The sequence below is a fragment of the Micropterus salmoides genome, unplaced genomic scaffold (genome assembly GCF_014851395.1).
Source record: "Micropterus salmoides isolate LMB-PRFRI ecotype aquatic unplaced genomic scaffold, ASM1485139v1 Ms_hic_scaffold_8, whole genome shotgun sequence".
Classification (NCBI taxonomy): domain Eukaryota; kingdom Metazoa; phylum Chordata; class Actinopteri; order Centrarchiformes; family Centrarchidae; genus Micropterus; species Micropterus salmoides.
This window is the reverse complement of record NW_024044570.1, coordinates 1,713,160-1,726,157: the sequence shown is the minus strand read 5'-3', so window position 1 is coordinate 1,726,157 and position 12,998 is coordinate 1,713,160.

Genomic DNA, 12,998 nt, shown 5'->3' with positions numbered 1-12,998 from the left:
TTTCACATCAAGGACCCCTAAACTGACACAATCTAGACCACGACCCCCGTCTGATGGGTTTTGGCTATTACATGTTTTTTACAAACAGTATTTGAAACCCATGACCCAAATACTCACACATTCTGTCATTGTGTTACTCATGGATGGGAATATAGTGAAAAAAATGATTCACCTTTTTGATGGGGACCCCTGGAACTCCTTAAGGACCCCTGGTGGGCCCCGGACCCCATTTTAACAGCCACTGGTTTAAACCACTGCTATTCAATGTTTCTCGGCCCCATGAGCCACCTCCTTAACTTCCACTTTCCCTTTTTCTGGTTATTCTACTGATGAATTACTGGAAGAGGCAGATAAAAATCCCTGGTTCTATGTGATTTCTGCATTCGACTGCAGCACGCCTGGCTGCCGTTCATTTGCCTGTACATCGCTACATTGCTCACTACATTGGTTTTAATCTCTGTTATAGGTGATGAACTGGAGGGGCAGAGATGCAAATGAAAAACATGCTGCTGGGATTTTCAATTAAATTCCCTCTGAACGGCCCATTGGCTGAACAGTGTCTCTGGAGGAGGCTTTTTTCATTCTCTGCTATCTTCTATTTCCATTTCATCAGCCAGAGGAGCTTCAGCTCTCCCGAGCCGAGGACAATCCTGCAGCTCTGAGTCCTTCCTCTGTTGGACCTCTGAGCTACAGGACGACCTGCAGAGGAGTTTTAATCCAGCCTGTCCTCACCTGCAAAACGTCTGAAAAGGTTAATTGTGCAGCAGCTTATTACAAACCATAGGTTTTTTAACCTCTAGTGGCAGAAGAAGTCAGGTGAAGTAGTACAAAGAGCTACAAAGTAAAAAGGAGGTGGTGGGTTTCATTAAGTTTTGAATCCCACATGGAAGAAATTCAAATTTAACTTATTAAAAGTGTTAAGTTAAATACTGTTTTGCAGATGACTTACATCACGTGACTTATATAAACTTACTTATTTTAACCCAAACCTAATCAAGTGGGTTTGTTTCCTAAAACTAATCAAATCTGAACTATGTGACAATGCTACATACTGACATCAAGATCCATTAATGCCAGTCATGTGCTGCAGACACGCAATTGTTTAAAGCAGGGATCGGCAAATAAGTCTGGCATCGGGCCAAAGTCTTTCAAGCCGTTACATGGCGGGCCAGAACAAAGTCAAATTATTTAAAATTCTTGTTACTCGTGTGCACGTTTAGCTCAGTCAGGACTCCCGATGGAGGGGTGGTATGTTCGATCCTGGCATACTGCGGATATTTTTTTTCTTCCTTGTTAAACAAATGACACTTTTGCACATGCTCACAATAAAGCACGTGCTGCAGTGTGTGTGCGCGTACCGGCGTTCGATCCACATTCATATATCTATTACTTTCATTTCTCTGAGGATATGCAGGGTCACACGTTTACTGGCGGCTTTTTCAGAGGTGTGTCAAGCAAGCCAGAGTCTCTTCTGAATGTCGAAACTCGACATTAAGCATTGATGCAAAACGTTCTCTCTCACACCAAAGGGATGTGCCTTATCCATCGCGCCATCACCACCCATACATGTTATACAGAGCACGTTTTGTCATTACGTTGAATACATATGAACAAGAACAAGTAACATCGGTTGTAGTAACAGTAGTAATCGTTAGTCGTTGTCGAAATGGGACCGTCCGAGGAGCATGTGAACGCACCGTGAATCACTGGTTGCAATTCACAAACCTCACCACTAGATGCCACTAAAACTTACACACTGAACCTCTAAGTACAGAGCTGTGGTTAGCTTAGCTTAGCATAAAGACTGGAAGCAGTGGGAAACAGCTGGCCTGACTCTGTCCAAAAGTTCAAAATTACACAAAGAGGAGCTAAAATGCAAAATACAGAAGTGGATCTCGCGATGAATATCAAGTTTATTATCGCACCTTGAAGGTGGGGTCTGTGATTCTGGAGAAAGACTGTAGATATTTGAACTCAACAGCCAAACAAATACACCCCTCCCTTCAGCGCTCCTACAGTGCCCCGCCCCCCAAAGTCACGGACGCACATAGGCAAGGCTGTGGCACTAACAGCTGGGCAATAAGGCAGAATCCAGAGCATCTGCTGCTCGAGGGAAGGCGAGCAGTAATAAGATGAAGTCATTTTTATCACTATGAAAATACAGGTGGCTGTTGTTTTTTGTGTTCTTGTATCTGTTTAAAGTTTTATTATTATTTTGAATTATGGCAAAAACAACGAGCTGTAAATCTCCAGAGCTTCCCATATTAACCTGTGAAAACACATCTGAATAAACAGTGGAACATGTAGTAGTTGAGTGTGTGTGATCAGAAAGCTTTATGAGACTGTGTGTCATCTGTTCGGGAGGCCACAGGTCTCTGCCTTGCAGCATCGCAAGATAAAATCAAAGCGGTGAAAGAAATTAGAGCTGAAGTTTGACGATATGAATGTCACTCATTGGCCACGCTTTGTTGCGTGATCTGGCATTTGTGAGGAACCGAGGGTATAAACACGGCCTGCAGGCGGCGGCGGTGGCGGCAGCGCTCCCATCAGCCTTCAGGCTTGCAGAGCTGCTCACAGATGCTCGCCCCGCAGCAGCGGGAGGATTTAATTACCAGCAGATTAATGCTGGATGGGAGCGCTGATATGAAACCCCCCACAGCAGACAGACAGACTCTGAGCTGCTCGCTGCTCCGAGGTTTTATCGGCCGCTGTGTTCGGCTCTAACATTTACATATGTTGGGGGAAAAAACTCCTAAATGTACGTTCATCAGGAACTAATTAAAACAACTTGTTTGTTTTGCCGGAAACCTGCAGCACGCGCAGTCGTCTCGGTTGCGAACTCACCAGGAAAAGTTTCTACCTTAACTTTCTCCTTCTCTACCTTGTGCCAGATAGATTAAATTGGACATCTTAAACATTGTAAATTATTAAGACTGAGAAGATTATTCTGGTTTTGCTTCTTTGTCCCCCTCTCTTGTCCTTCTTATTCTTGTCCTTATCCCCGGGGAAGCCAGGCTAACCTGGGGTGCGTTTCCCGAACAACCACGGAAGGTAGCGTTGAACTATGTTGGTACGATGCATCGTTAAACTAACAAACACCTTGTTGGTGCCACCGTGGTTTGAACTAACTCAGTTTGAACGGCACGAAACTCACAAAACGTCATTTTCTGCCTAAATATGTCAGTTGTGACCGATATTAAGTGACATTATTATAGTAAGTTATTATTTAGGCTTTTCATTTAATAGTCGTACCGGCTTCTACAGCAGCTACAGAGCTGCTCTGTACCTGAACATTAGCTCAGTTTATAGAGAGTAACTGGAAGCTGGATTTTATTACTGCCTACTTGTTCATGTTGAGAACTTCAGGTACAAACTGAGACTAAACTGACGCAGCCTGCAGCTCCGTCCTGCACAGACTGATTCAATTAGTTTTCAGTTTTCAGTCTGAAAAAGTGGTTTTGGAAAAGAAAGGACGGAGGTGACTGGAGGAGCTGAGCTTAGTAAAACTAATTAGTGATGCAAACTCGTCCTTTTAAGCTGATGAGGAGACGTTTCTGTTTGGATTTTAATGTGCAAATAAAATGCACCTCAGAAGGGAGGAGGTTTCTCATGCTGCCTATTTTTTATATTAATGTCTACAGATAAATGTCAGAAGCTGTGAAATGAAGACACAGAAGGCAAACAGGAACAGTCGTATGTAGAATGATACTAACAGGGTTTCAGGGGCTGATGCCCAAAACATGCTGTGCCCTCACTGTAAAATCACTGTGGAGCATCAGAACCAACCAAATTACTTTCTCCAGATCTAAAGGTTGGAGTTCCTCCAGCAGACTGATCTTTGGCTGTTGGTTATTTATTATCTGCTCCAGCTTTTCCAACTATTTGTTCAGAGATATGGTGAAAATAACGGCCCGATGTGATGTGAAATTACAACGCCAAAACATTCATCTAAAGCTCACATTAAACTGGGAAAACACTGCAGTTTGAAGCTGTTCTAAGGTGCATCGCATGCTCATGGACACAAGAGCAATGTTGTGTTGGGGTTTTATATTCAGACAAAACTTTTGCTTCACCTCCGCTGCTACAGCTCCATCGCAGGGAAACACCGCTATTTATATAAAAACGGACAAAACTGGACATTTCTTGGAGAAAAGAAAGCAAGGAAGGTGAACTACCTGGTGATGTGTGTCTGTAACTTTATTCCAGCTGTTGTTGTACTTTACTGTGAACAGGTTAGCGTAGCCCTCATTGATCCAAACTCCATTCAGAAAACATTTTAAAAGTTGTTGTCCTGCTGACAGACCTGCCAAAGCAAATATTTAACAAATCTGCGTCATATTGTAGTTATTTCAGCATCAGTTAGATCCGTTTATTAAAATGAAATCACAGCAAAATGTTTACTTTGGGTTCATTCAGCTGTAGTAATTGTGAGTTGTGTTGATTTGCATTGTGTGTACTTGGCAGTCGTCCAGCGATAAAACCCCCGCGAGGGAAGCGTAGGATGAAATTTGCGTTTGGTCTGATCATTATTTCCATTGTCGATTCATCGGTCGATAATTTTCTCGATTAATCAATGTCAGTAAATGGTGAAAAATGGTGATCAATGTTTCCCAAAGCCCAAGATGACGTCCTCAAATGTCGTGTTTAGTCCACAACCCAAAGATATTCAGTTTACTGTCAGAGAGGAGGAAAGAAACCCGGAAATATTCACATTTTTACTTAAAATTACTCAAACCAATTAATCGATTAGTTTAATAGTTGACATTTACTTGATTATTCGTTGCTGTGACTCCATTTCAAGCTCCTGTTTTTAACCAAAGTGTTTAATAAAACTTGTGTTCATGTGGAGGAGAAGTGGAATCAACGAAACCCAACTTGTTTTAAAAAATGTCCAGGATGACAAAACAATGAACAAATTAAATTTCAGCTTGATATTTCTTCTTTAAGACGTGTGCTCTTACCAACGAGGTCCCACTCTCCGTTGGCGATGTACCCGGTGACATCAGCCTCGATCATCTGCAGGTCCAGAGACCAGCCGCCGTACGTCCACGAGCCGAACTTCAGGTCGCAGCGCTGCACGTCGAACGGAAACCAGCGAACGTCGATGTAGCAGGTGCTCTTAAAAATACCTGAAATTAAGCAAAAAGGAACTTAAAGTAAACTACTGGAGCAGGAGATGTACAGGACAAAAACAGGGTCAATAACCTCTGAATGAGATGAGAAGCTGAAGTGTTTGTGTGTCAGCAGGAGATCAATATCAAATCAAAACAAAAACTAAAAGAAATAAAGAAAAACACCCAGGAGGAATTCATGAAAGAAGATGAATTCCAAGCATCAGAGAAAAAGATGATGTTGGCGACAGAAACCACATGACTCTGTTAGAAATAAAATATCTTGAATCTGCCCAAACAGAGGACGAGCTGCGACGACAAACTGTTCACCGACAGATTTTACTGAAGGATAAAGTGTTTTAAAGTTTTTTCCCCACAGGCATACAAGAAAACGTCGGTCCATCAGTCTGCTCAGGACGACAAACTGATCTGAAACTAGTCTGCACCTGCTGCCTCAACCAATAAAACGTTAAAGTAAAAGTTTAATGAGAGGAGAAATGAGCTTGTTGCTGCACCACAAAGCAACAGGACACAGCAGAGAGGAAATTAACTATAAATATTAAGAATAAAGCGGTTCCAACACACGACGCAGTTTAGACTGAACTAAGGAGGATGTCAAGCGAATTAAGTGGGAAGAAAAAGTAGTGGGTGCAGGATACTTTTCAACTAGGGCCAAAAATGTTATCAAGATAAAAACATTTCATATCATTTGATATCGATAATTATCACGATAAATGTCAAATCATTATTTCTTATATCATATTTTTAAGGCTGATTTTTGCTCCTGAGTGAAACTTGAAGAAGCCTGATGGTTAATTGTGGTTAAACTTTTCTTTATGGTCAGAACACTTGATGCCAAACAGAGGATCACTTCACAAATCTGAAGGAGAACATTCAAAACTATTATGATAAAAAAAAAATAGGAATAGTAAATATTTTTTCAGTCCCTCTTCCTCAACAAAATAAATATTTTAAAAGAAAGATTAAGTGCTAATTTGTTTGTGATTCAAATGAATTGAACCAAATATTCTAAATAAAACTAGTGGTTAAAATTGTCAAACGTCACAATTTGGTTAAGTTTAGGCACCAAAAGTACTGATTGAGTTGAAAATATCATAGTTTGAGTTAAATAACAACATTACGTGACTTTACTTACAGAAGTTAAGGAACACACTGCACAGCCACTTCAGTCTTCTACCCTCAGGCCAGAGAACAGATCAGTCACAGTTGTGTGCCCACGTCCTTCAGAAGCATGAATGGCTGATTAACTCATTCATCTACGTGTGCGGGTGTGTGTGGATTGGTGGTTTATTTTTAGTTCTTTTAAAACAATATTATTAATGTTTGTCGCCTGTTTATCATGTATTTATTTTGCTTTTCAAGCTTTACCTATTTACATACAACTGTTGATTACTGATATGTGACGTGTGTGTGTGTGTGTGTGTGTTTGTGTGTGTGTCTGTGGTATTTTGTGATGCGTTTCTGAAATTGAAAGGTATACGCACTGATGCTCAGCACAAAGGAAGTTCCTGGAGGATAAATAAAGTTCTTTATATTTTAAAGTGAATAATGTTAACTTGCGTATACTTAAGTCACTTCACTAAAAACATTTCACGTTGACTTTTTGTTTCACACAGAAAACCAACAGCGGTCTCCTGTTCGAATGTCCAGCGTCTGGCCGAACGTGTGTCCATTCGTGGATTATTTATAGAGCTTTAGTCCGTAAGGTTCCGTCATCAAAAGAATCTAAACACTTTGGATTAACTACAGTAACCTTCGCCTTTTATCCTTTCTACCGTAGTCTCTCTCTCTCTCTCTCTCTCTCTCTCTCTCTCTCTCTCGATGCGTTGTCTCTCAGAGCTAGAGCAAATAAATGATTCATAATTGATATGTTAGCCAAAATTTTTATAAAAGTAATATTCACCTGGGTTGAAATAAACAGTTTGATAGTATCCTATTTCCCATCTTCGCTGAACAAGAGTTTTGTGTGAAGGGAATTAAAGGCCAAATATGCCAGGTGAGTCCAGTGATTGAAACAAATAAAAGCCCGGGCTATTAAAGTTTTACGGTAATTCAGCCTTCATTTCAGTTTGTGTCTGACTGCAGAACAAAGCTTCTTAAACTGGTGGCAACTAATAATGACAGGATGCTTGAAACGTGGCTCCGTTCTCCTTTATCACTTTTATTGGCACAACATTTAGTTTTCCTTCTATTGTAGTTCTATTAAATCATATTTTATTTCTCACTGCTGAAACGTGAATGTGACGAGTTACAACAGAACATATTAATAACCTGAACGTAAGATAACTAAATATGGTAAATCCATGGTCGTGATGTTGAAATGTGTACTGTAATACATTAATCTGCAGAAGTTCATAAGAATGGCCTAAAATCTTTTCACTCTCGTGATCATTCCTCCCCGTTTTCAGGCATGTTGTCGTTGTTAAACAGAGTTAGCAGGATTGTAATAATCCACTAACATGTCAAAGAGATTTCAAGTATGTTTGTGGTAACATTATAAAGCGTGTTAACAGAAGTATAAAGTAGTTTTGCTAACGTGTGAGGAGCCTGTTTATACACCAAGCTATTTACTGGCTGATTATAATAACTTTATTTGCTTATTTTCTATATGCTTAATTGATGTCTACTAATGTACATATTTTGTTGCAATATATAAGTCTCATAGGACTTCAGTTTTCATCGTTACTATAGATTTATCTCTGAGTAATCTCTGGTAAACACTGTGTCAGTGGAATAAGTGTGTGCATTCTCTACACCGAAGCATTTGGCTGTAAAATTATATAAACTGTTTATTTTTGTACAAGAATTTCATTAGAGTAAAAGTTCTCGCTGAGGAAACATCTCTTTTCACTCTCGTGATTATTCCTGCCCATTTTCAGGGGCGTAACGTCAAGCCTGAGCTCGTCTCTATTGTCATCACTTTTACTGGTTATTGATTTCTGATTTCCCTCTAATGTTTCAGCTCTAAGTTTCTGTTCAAGTTTGCATATTTTTGTTGTTTCATTTCCTTCTGTAAAGCAATTATCTCACGTGTTCATATGACCTCTTCACTGTGTGTTGGGCTAGTTGTCCAAATAAAAGAAAATATCAAATTAAATGGTGGGAAAATTACAGAATAATAAAAAACAGTCCTTAACTCTCACTGTCTTGTTTCTGCCAGCTGCCTGGTTGAACGTCAGGATGAGTCTCAGGTCATCAATCAGGACCATAACTCCTCCTGACCTCCTCCTGTTGTTGCTACAACCTCCATAAAACTGCAGCCTACAGGCTACATTCATCCACTAAAACCCAGCTAAGGAAGCGTGGGCTCTGTATTGGCTGTTTCAAAGGACGAACAATTAATCTCCATCTGTCTATACTTTTACAAAGAGAATACAAAGTCATTATTTAACATTTTAAGACAAAGACACTTTGACTTTCCTTGTTGTTGAAGGTGATATATAAATAAAATCCAGATTCTGATCCCAGTCCATTTAATGAAGCTGTAAATTCGCAGAATTTCATAACTTTGAGTTGGTTGGAAATGTTTTAGAAAGTAGAAACCACCTCTTTCCAGGAAGTAAAATTAACTTATTGAGCAAACTACTATGAGAAAATCTTCTTACTAGCCTTTTTTTTTTTTTTTTAACAAATGAATGGATTGGATTTTTTTTATACAAATATAAGAAATGTTTGTTATCTATGGGAGTCTCCTTTATTCTGCAGGTTTTACATACAAATTTACTAAAGTCTGCAATCATGCTAGCAAATACGTAAGTTTATACTTAACCCCTTGACGCCGATTGTCGCAAATTCGCATCATAACTCTTCCTTACATACTGCAAGCCAAGATAGCACATGGATTCCCCCGATGCCTGATGGTGCATACTCGATACGAACCTAGGAACCTTTTGCAAGCCCTGGTTTCTCGTTTATGCCTGTTGTCGCTAATTTGCATCATACCTACACATACCTGAATTTATCTTTTCCATGTTCTATAGACAAATTAACAATCTTCACTTAATTTAACGTCAGCTTGAAAGCAAATGAAAACACAAATAATAAAAAAAAAATGTTATTGTAAAAAAATGTTCAGGCGTTAAGGGGTTAAACAGAGTGTTGTGCTAAAGGGTTGCGTCACAAGACGGCAAGTTGTGTAGTGTGAACGGCACGGCCATCGGCCATCGGCCGACGCTGAGAGCCGTGTAGTCTGCAGGAGCCTTAACACGCCAACATGCTGGCATTCTACACAAAACTTCTTCTCCACTCCTACAGTCAGAAAAGCAACAGGAAAGAGAGCATTTCTGTTTAAGGCTCCTCCAGACTGGAATAATTTACCTTCACGATCCTCAACATCATTTCACATATTTAAAAATGGTTTGTCTTCTTATTTTGAGTTCATGTTTCAGATGATGATGATGTCTATATGTGATATATATGTAAACAATTCACTATATATTCAAATTTCTTTGTTCTCTATTATGTTTTTGCTTTACAAGTATTTGTTCAAGTGGTCGTATTCACCAATGTACCCATCTTTTTGATCATCTTTGTGTGTTGGTCTTCGTCTTTGTTTTGGTCTTTCCTGTAATTGCAATGTTTTTAATTCGTTACTTGTTTTTATTTTTGTTTGTTAGGACCCCCTCGAAATCAAGATGCTTCATCTCAAGGGGTTTATCCTATTTAATCATCATCATCATGCTCTCAATGACACTGATGACATGCTGATGTTTAGCATCTTTAATCTTTACCACCGTGTTAGCATGCTAACATTTGTAAACTGGCCTTAAACCATGAGTAATAGACAAAATGGAAATTCTGACTTGATGGTGTCGCTAGATAAAAGAGTCAGACGGTCACCGAAGTCAGTAGGATTCATCCTGTGGGGAACGTCAATGTCTGTAAGATTTCATTGCATTTCTAAACATAATCAATCGTCACACAGAATGTGTTGATCAGCAGAACGTGTTTCCTCATTCTTATCTACAGTTAATGATTTCATCTGATGGTTGAAGTGCCTATCAGGCAGGTTAGGACGCGGCTCGTTAGTCGTCTGGCAGTGGGTGAGTTACCTGGTGGCAGGTACTGGCAGTAGCCGGTGGAGTTGACCAGGATGTTGGTGTGAAAGGAGGCGTCGAACCTTTCATCAGCACTGTGGAGAGAGGAAGTCAGTGGAACACGAGGTCACACAGGGGTTAGAGTAAATCATGGTTACATCAAGGCTACAGCTCCTCACACACACAGTTGTCCTTTTACACTTGTGAGGGCCCTCGTAGACATAACCCATGATCTATAGCCTCCAACCTCATCTACCATTTCTAACCCTAGAAAACCCAGTTTTAACCCTCAAACAGAACTCTGAAGTGCAGAGGACCAGACAAAACGCTCAGGTTCCTAAAATGTCGGCGCTTTTACCAAATGTCCTCACTTTTTAATAATTCCTTTACTTTCTAAAACTCAAATATGTCCGTGCAAAGACCACAGCACAAGTGCACAGACAGGATACACCATACACAAAACATCACGACCTAGTGAAAACCTCGCAGATACAAAAAGGGTGAAACCAAGAAAAACAGTATCATTATCTGAACATTTGAAATCTCAAACACTTCCACCAGTCTTAAATCTTTTCTTGTTCGTTGTTGAAACCAGCGGGGAACAGAAAAAAGGCAGGCAGGTAGGTAGGCCAGCCAATCAGAACGCAGAGGCTTCCTGCCACACAGAGATACAATCATCAGTCAGACGGTTTTGTTCAATATAAATGTCTGATCTCCTCCCACCAGATTTCAGATTCCAGCAAATGGACTGATCCCTGCAGTGTTTCTCTGCCTTTAATGCTGTGTGTGTGGAGAACAGCTGGCCTGCTGTTTACTGCATTACTAAACCATGAATGTGATGTTCACCATCGTAGTGAGGGCAGCCCGTCCACCTCATCACACCCGGTCACGTAAACAAATACTTTTTTAATATTTCAAGAGAGGGAATAAATCCTTTTCATCTTTCTCCAAAAAGCACATCACGTTTGGATGTTTTCTGTTGCAGCTTTACCTTAGTACAACAAAATGTCATGTTTTTGGTCTGATATTGAAGCAGACTGCGTAAATACAACCTGGATGTTTTCTGTCGGTAATGTAAGTCAAACCAACATGCCTTCATCTTAACTTCTCAACGTCTTAAAATAACGTAATCCTTGGGTGCAACTGAGCCCTTTAAAAGAACGTCCAATAAAAGTGCTTGTTCTGCCACTGACAGGCTCAGAGTCTTACTCCGAGGATCAAAGGACCCTGCTCAGACAGACCGTTTTGTTTAACCAGAAACAGAAATCTTGCTCTGAATTCTCACAAGAGGTGAGTTTTTGCAGGAAGACAAGTCAGTAAGTCGTCGTACGCTTTAACAAAAAGGTTCATCTCTGTGGGGGATCCTAAAGCTAGTGCCCAAGTTTAAAAATACCAGAATTATCCCTTAAGGCTCGGGTTTAATTTACAGGTCCATCTACATTTGGACTCTCAGCTATTGTCCTGAGCTTTGGGATGAAGCTCGGAATAGAAAGACTTTTCCTTCGTGGTAAAAGAAGCCACTAGAGATGGTTCAGACATCTGACAAAATAACACTTAGCTGCCTTCTTCTGGAGGTTTTCTAGGTAGATCAGACTGGCACGAGAACATATCCCTCCCGGTCTAGGAGCTAGAGCTGGACCAATCAGCCAGGAAGATAGATCGGCAGATATCAGAGTCTCTCAGATTGTCCTGACTATAAATGTCTGCCAGTAAGCAACAACAAACTGCATTCCAGAAAGCCAAACTAGTTTAGAAGTATTTTAAGGTGCTGTTAGTTCATTCAGTTTGGACCAAGGGGAAAGAAAATATAGGGCCGGGGCCGGTGTAACGTAAATTATATATTTACATAACTGTAAATTTTTTTTTTTTAAATGGGCCAACGATGGGCCCATAACGCATGGACAGCGGCCCAATGGGTAATTTTCTATACTGACACTGGGCCGGTCCAATCACATCTCTTAGAAATAAGCGATACGTTTGCTACCAGGGCTGCAGGAGCTTCAACATCAGCTGCAGCAGAGCAGACAGAGGGACCAGAAGGAGTACAGGAGAGCCGTGGCCCCTGCCAGGCAGAGGAGGAGGCGTGAGTTAGACAAAGAGACAGGGTCGAGGGAGAGAGAGCAGGAGGCGAGCATGGAGTGGCTCCACCTGCAGGGAGGGAGGGTCATTTACACCGGGGACGCTGGGGACGTGCAGCCACCACTTTTTGAAAGCATTTGTTAAAGATGTTCTGAAAAATAGCACCAAGAAATGTTAAGTAACAAATAAAAAGGCTGTGAAAAAGGTTTATTTGCACAAAAAGCCTGCAATGCAACGTAAATATAGAAGAAAACTCTGTGTTGTCCATAAAAAGTAACTTAAGTTAAAAACAATAATAAGCTACTGAGAACTGCACAATATTCTATTATATTTTTATATTTATTCTTCCCTGGTTCAGAAAATATCTCCAGAATGCAGGAAATTAAGTGTTTAATGCTCAAAATCTTCTCGGGGAGGACCTTTTTTCTCCTAAATAGTCGGCCTATTAAAATATATTCTTGTCTTGTTGTCATGACTTCAATCTTGTGCAATGTTACGTGTTTCGTCACACCGCCTGGGCTAAAAATGCCAGGGCCGAGTTTTTGTCCCAGTCCAGGCTGCATTGTTGGATTTAAGTTCTGGTCCAGTTGTTGTTCACACTGAGGTTTTACAAACGAACCAAGAAAAGTAACCATTAGGTTATTTAGACCGATTGGAAATCATATTCCAGTGACTGACACTGCAGCACTTTAATGCTTCTGATGTGTATCGCAAAGAGCTCACGAAGAAATAACTCATTATAGGCATCATC